Source organism: Oncorhynchus clarkii, chromosome 31 (genome assembly GCF_045791955.1).
Source record: "Oncorhynchus clarkii lewisi isolate Uvic-CL-2024 chromosome 31, UVic_Ocla_1.0, whole genome shotgun sequence".
In the NCBI taxonomy this organism is placed as follows: domain Eukaryota; kingdom Metazoa; phylum Chordata; class Actinopteri; order Salmoniformes; family Salmonidae; genus Oncorhynchus; species Oncorhynchus clarkii.
In genome coordinates, this window is record NC_092177.1 from 25,990,485 (window position 1) to 25,997,664 (window position 7,180).

Consider the following 7,180-nt stretch of genomic DNA (forward strand, 5'->3'; position numbering starts at 1 on the left):
TTGCCATTACACCAGGGACCCCTAGGGGTCCACCTACCCTGTTTGAGACCCCCTGCGGTATAGTATGATATATGTTATTTTGTTTAGTAGTCTTTAGTACATGACAGTACACTTACTAATTATTTATTTAAAATGGCATACTTTGTGTGACATACTTGTCCATAGCTGTTGTTTGAAGAGTTGAGACACTGACTGAACAATAACTAAGTATTTCTGAAGGATATTTTGGTGGATTTGTTTGGGTTTTTCATTGTTATTTCATTGTTATTTCGCTTTTAGAACTGTACTTATTCTGAGCGTTTTGTTCTTGTAAAGATGTTGTAATAGACTCAAACCAGTGGCACATATTTAATGACTATATAAATGAATCAGAAAAAGTTAAATAAAAACATACTACAACGTAGGCTATGTGTACAGCACTACTTTTGGTGTCCCCCTCAGGAATTTCATGTAATTGTCCCCTCCAAAGTTGATATCACATTTTCGCCCCTGCAGCTAGCCCCTTCTTATTAATGGTATCTGTTGCTTTTATACATGTCTTACTACTCGAAAATCGACTTTATTCTCGCTTAAAAACTCCTGTGGCTTATTTTCAAATGGTCATGTTTTTAAATGTCTGCGCAAGAGTGAAGGTTTCCTGCCAGAGAGTAACGGTTAATGTGATTGGATGTTAATTATTTGACTAGGCTACATGTATTTGACATTGTGCTGTTATTTTGCTGAACACTAGATGGTTTCATTTTATTTAATGGCAGTGAAATGAGGTTACTCAGACGAGAGAAAAAAAACTCACCCAAATATATACCCCCGTTAGAAAATATAAATGTACTGTTTGAATTTTTATTAAAATAAATAAATAAGTGAATTACATTTTTATTTGGCGTACCCCAGTTTGGGAATACCTAACCTACTGTATCTGTCATCTCTCAGGTGTAGTTCTAGTGCGCATGGCTCCTCTCCCAGCCGTTCTAATTTGTCAGCACAGGAAGAAAACTACTGTGGATGTGTTTGAACGTTGTCACTCGAGAAAGTTAACTTGTTGCACTAATGGACACGAATATGGGGAAACCACACGACTACCGTGTTGTATAGAAACAACTTGTGGTAGTAGGAAGAACCGTCTTTGTTCACCGAGTTGTAAGATATCTAACGTTAGCCACTCAACATTTGCAAGGATTACGGGCAACCCTCTTTCTTTGGGACGACAACTGTGGAACATTAACTAACTAAAATAAATGGTATAGTTGTCTTTGGTGCAACAACAAAGAGCCGTCAAGAGTGGCGTTTTCCTTCCGCTGTTTGGGGGTACTTTAAATTTCCCTCCTTTTTCCATCACAGGCGGGGGTTCGGGTTATTGGCTAGCGACTAGCTAGCCACTCGCTAATAGTAACTAGTCCAAAAGCAGTAACGTTAGGCGAGTACAGACAGGCAGCAGGGTCTACTCAGAACTTTTTTTCTTCGGAAAGGACAACTTTTCATTACTTGGTAGCGAGGCGTCAGTTTGTTTTTGTGTAAAAATACGGTTATCACCGGGTGTGTTCGTGAGTTTAGTTTTGTTCTCTCTTTGAGGAAATTGTCTAAATCACAATGGATCCTAATGCGGGGAATTCTGCCTCTGCTGCTGCTCCCAAAAGCAAGAAGGACAAAAAAGAAAAGAGAAATTATGAAGATGGAGACGGGAAAAAGAAATTTGTACGTATTCATATTTCACTGATTGTGAGTTAGCTAGTTTATGCACTCCTGTTCAATGTTACTTATGGGCTCTGATGGCAACATGCTGAACAAGTGTGGACTCATCAACAGTTACTTATTGGTAGAACAAGTGGCTTGTCAGTATATCACTAGTAACTCTGTCTAGCAGACCTGCTTGTGATTATATTTAATTTGCAACCAGTTTGACATTATTCAGCGTGTTTTCCGAAAACTCTGAAATCTGCAAGGCTAATGTCAAACCTTGGTTTGTGAACACATGAGGAAGTAGTTAGTTTACCACCTGCTGAAAGTCTGAAGTGCTGCAATGAGGGACATTGTAACAAACTGCATGACTCGCGGTTTGGAAACTGTAACCCGGTAGTAGCAAGTTCTATTGTTTGATTTGGAGATAATTCGGTTAGGGTTTAACAGGTTACTGTCTCCGGATTGAACCAGGGTTATAGTTAAGTACATTACAGATATGGATTACATGTTATTTTACACGTCGGCAAGCAACTTCATTGTCTCCCTTGCAGTCTACTGTTAGGAAATGTAATTTAGACGTCAATGACAACCAATTTTGAATGGGAAGTCGATTTAAATCATCAACATAAAGAATATGCTACTTTGTATCGTAGTTAAACACTGACGTGGTACATCGCGCTGACTGTAGTAACCTGGTGGAGGTGACGTAGTAACATCATAGCCAGTGAGTACCCATGGCAAGAATGGGTGTAATTCAATGTGATGAAGATGTCAGCTAAATGTCCATGATAAGCTGTCTGTGTCATTTTCGGTCGATCATCTCAGCTCTAACACAGAGGTCATTAGATCGACCCTACCTGGACACACCTCTAGCAGAAATAACCCTTCCCAGCATGCACCACTGCCCCCACCTGATGCTCATCCCACCAGACGGAGGCCACTGATTGGCTGAGGGTGAACACACCCAGTTAGTTTTAGGACACTGTAACAAAACTCTTGACCTCTACCTGTTGTTCAGATTTGGGGAGGTTGCAGGGGGATGGATATTATTAGTAGACATTCTACAGTGGATTAAAAAGAGCAGTGTTGTTAGAGATGACATGGCTATGAGGCTGAGTCAGATATATGCATACAGCTGCAGAGTATGTAGCCTAAAGCGAGTGCGCTCTGTCTGTCCTAACTGGATAAGTGACTTGTGTAAAAAGTCTGCTATGCCAGAGCAAACAGGCAGAGCAAGGCATTCGCTCACTGCAGGAATCTCTTCCTCTACATACTTGTACCTTTTCCTCTCTTTGAGTGTAGATTTTTTGTTTTCTCTAATTTCGTCATATTTGAGTGCTTTCTGTTGTCTTTGGTCTAGGGTTTTAGCTCATGTGGTTGAGTTCGATGAGCATCTGGAGGATGGAGCTTTGTTAGGCATGGATCAGGAGATCATTGATCCATTGCTCTATGCTACTGACGTAGCCCACTAGGTGATGATCACTATGGTAGGCCCATGTGTTGAGTCCTTGGATTGGGTGGGTGTAATGTGCTCTTTGTCCCAGTGTCAGTCAGGCTGGACACAGCTTGTCAACTCACTGAGGAGAAAGTGACAGAGGTGATAAAACATGCTGGCTGAAGAGCTGTGTCAAGAACCGTGTCAGTGTATATCTCTGTGTGTTGGTGTGCTTTCTGCATTATACGTGTGTGTGTGTGTGTGTGTGTGTGTGTGTGTGTGTGTGAGGATGGCGAAGACCAGAGAACACGCCATTCTGTGCTACTTAGCTAACTTTAGTAAATCCCTCTGTCTTCCCTTTTAGGGAGTTAAACAAGTTCCTGTTTGTGTGCATGTACCCCACTGCCTTGGTTTACTGAGTGTTCCACACTAACTGCACTCATGTTGGTTCCACCTGTCTTTGATGGTGAATGCTTACTCTGTTGCAGTCAATTGGGTTTGGTGAATGAACACCCATTACATATGCTTTGTTCTGTCCATCTCTCCATTTTATCACTGATAAACACTTGTCAGTCAGTTGGGTTTGGTGAATGAACACCCATTACATATGCTTTGTTCTGTCCATCTCACCATTTTATCACTGATAAACACTTGTCAGTCAGTTGGGTTTGGTGAATGAACACCCATTACATAGGCTTTGTTCTGTCCATCTCACCATTTTATCACTGATAAACACTTGTCAGTCAGTTGGGTTTGGTGAATGAACACCCATTACATAGGCTTTGTTCTGTCCATCTCACCATTTTATCACTGATAAACACTTGTCAGTCAGTTGGGTTTGGTGAATGAACACCCATTACATATGCTTTGTTCTGTCCATCTCACCATTTTATCACTGATAAACACTTGCTTTTGACACATTCTTTGAACTCATGCCACGTTCCTTCCTCGCCAAGGGCAAAGAGATGTTTAATCTACATGTTGGATTATTGTGTGTGGTCTGCAGGTGTTTGAACGTGGATGTTAAACTGTACCTGGTGTGTGTCGCTGGGCTGTTCAGTGACAACATGGGCTCACCTTTTAAACTCTTCAGTTGTATTGAAAGAATGGGAGTCATTTCTGCTCTTCTTTGTCAAACATCCTTTTTCTTGGACAGAATCCTGGGCGTTTTCTCGTTTACACTTTTCATTTAGTAAAAAAATCAGGCTACAGTACAAATCCAGCTATTACCTCATTTTACTATTTCAATGTTTCTTTACTACGTTTCAAGATTTTAGAAGGCCAGTTTGAGTTAGTAACTGCGTGTACATATCTGCTTGTCATTCGCTAAACAAAGACACAAACCTTCTGACTCTTTGGTCTATATTGTTGCAGGAAGTTGTGCAAAAATGAAAAGCAGGAAATTGCTTTTTTCTTCCCCAGTAACCTTTCTGTCACTACACTACCCCTCCTTCTCTCCATCTATTGTGGCAGGGCCCAGAGGCACCAGTGTGGGTAGTAAATACGATTACACAACTCATCTCAACTCACTGTTGATATTTTGGACCATACTCTTAAACTGAGAAGGCACACTGGGCTGCCTCATGTCTGAGAAGGCGCACTGGGCTGCCTCATGTCTGAGAAGGCGCACTGGGCTGCCTCATGTCTGAGAAGGCGCACTGGGCTGCCTCATGTCTGAGAAGGCGCACTGGGCTGCCTCATGTCTGAGAAGGCGCACTGGGCTGCCTCATGTCTGAGAAGGCGCACTGGGCTGCCTCATGTCTGAGAAGGCGCACTGGGCTGCCTCATGGCGTAAGCATGCAGGGCCTTACTCCTACATAGAGAGCGATGAACGAGGGGATGGCATAACTCAACTGGAGCCCTGTTAACCTGCCATGTTTAGCCTCCCAAACACACACACACACTTCTAGTATAAGGGGATGGCATTCCTCAGCTAACCCCTGGTCATCCCAGACACCTTGTTAAACTGCCATGATGTTTCTCTGTCTGACCAATGTCTCAGGTGAGAATCTGACCTCTGATCCTCATGGTCGTGGCAGGCCTACTCAGAGCTACTCGCCTGTACTTGTGCCAAAATGCAGGTATATGTCATCATATAGCACAATCTACTTTTTAAATAGGGAGTCAACACGTTTTTAGCACTTATTTCCTTGACTGATTAAAACTTTATTTTGTCTCTCTGCAGCAGACATATAGTGAGCCAATATGTGTGGAACATCAAAACACAAAATCGCAGTATCGAATCGCAACACATAGAATTGAGAGAATCGCAGTGCATATCATATCGGCAACTAAGTATGGTGGTATTGTATGGTGATGTCCCTGGTAATTCCCAGGCTGAAGGCTAGCACAGGGTGTATGAGCTGTGTGCAGCCATCAGAAGTGCATGGTGCTTGGATCTGCCAAGCATGGTCATGTACACGCACGCCCAATCAACCACATCTAGATCCTCTGTGTGACTGATCCCTGACAGCACTTATCCATTCCAGCTGGTAGACTTTATTTCCTTTCGGAGTCGCATATTTCCTTCTGTGGCTTTGCCACCTGTAGGTTCGGAAGCAGGTTACATCACCATAGTAATGCACACTTCCTGATTTTGTTGTTGTTGCTGTCCAATAGGAGAGTGCTGCACAACTTACTAAGGTGTCTCACCTCACCCAGACTTAACATGAGGATATCTTAGGGTCATATTAACTTGAAATTGCCCATTATAATCTTTTACATTTGGATTCTCTCCCAAGAGTATAAATTGAGTGAGACGTCGAACTGGTATCTTTAAGTCATGGTGAAATTCTTGAATGGTGTTATTGGAAATGGTTGCCACTGTCTTGCCCTAGAGTGGGGAGTGGTTTGTGTGTGTATCTCTGTACTGACGCCCAGGGAGGTTGAACTATGAGGATCAGCAGCGACTTACCTACCTGCGTCTAAGTGCTTACTCAGATACTCTTATGGACGTGCAGACATAGACACCCACTAAGAGGGGGCTTTGTTCGAGGCCTTCTTGTCTAATCCACCCAAACCACTAATTACTATGATTAAGTGTTTAACATGTATATGTAAAAAACAAACGTCTGTTGCCAGCTCAAGTCGACAACCCCCCCCCCCCCCCCCCCCCCCCCCAATGCTCTCTCTCTGGGCTGGACAGCTAGCTACATAGCTACACACAATTATACTAAAGTCAAAATCACCATGTGAAGTAGCTAGCTGGCTAGCTGGCTGTACAATTGTCTAAACAAACTGAACAATTCATTTAGGAGTTCTCTCAGAGGGAGTATAGTCGGTTGCTATGGCAACAACGGCCCTTTCCCACAGACACACGGCGCGTTGCAAGATGGTACTTGAAGGAGAAACCGAGTTGAATAATTTGGTACACTATTTAGGTTGGGCACATCTAAGCGAGATATCTACTTTCTCATGACGATATAAACAGATGGTATGGCCATACTTGTCGAACACATCCATCATCTATTGGCTGATTAGGTGATCTGGAATGCAGGTAATTGTTTTAAAAGTGTTATGAAATGTGATAGTGCGTTCTCTCCAGTGACGAGAACCATGTAGCCAATGTTCCCTCTAATTTTTTGGGGTACTGAGAAAAGTTCAGGTCTGCAGAGCGCAAACTTCCAGCGTGCGTTTACTGTGAACACTGAGGCTGTACCTGCTTTAAGTTACTGTTTTAACAGTGGCCAAGTAGACTACTGTGGTTATGTGATTATAATGTAGGCCTACCATCAAACAGAATGCAGAAAATGCAACCCCTAACATTTCAACATGGAAACAGCTGTTCTATCATTCAACCTACAGCAGCAGCCAATGTGTGGTATTCAATGTAGGTTTACATTCCATGAGATTTAAAAAAACCATGCAGGGCTTGACAATAACCTGCTTATCCACTTGTCATTCAGACAAGGTGACTGAAAATGTGGTGTTTGATGCAAGAAACCACTTTACAAAATGAAATACATTATTATTCCCATACCATTATTACAGAGAATCAAACAAATTATGCTACCCTCTGCCTATTGGCTACTTATTCAAGCCTTACTCAAAATACAACACTGCCCCTTT

The 7,180-nt window shown here is 42.4% G+C and overlaps 1 pseudogene; it reads left to right on the top strand.

Annotated features, from left to right (window-relative positions):
• Nucleotides 1-1,030: 1,030 nt before the first annotated feature.
• Nucleotides 1,031-7,180, top strand: part of LOC139390839 (protein diaphanous homolog 1-like) — a 91,197-nt pseudogene continuing 85,047 nt past the window's right edge.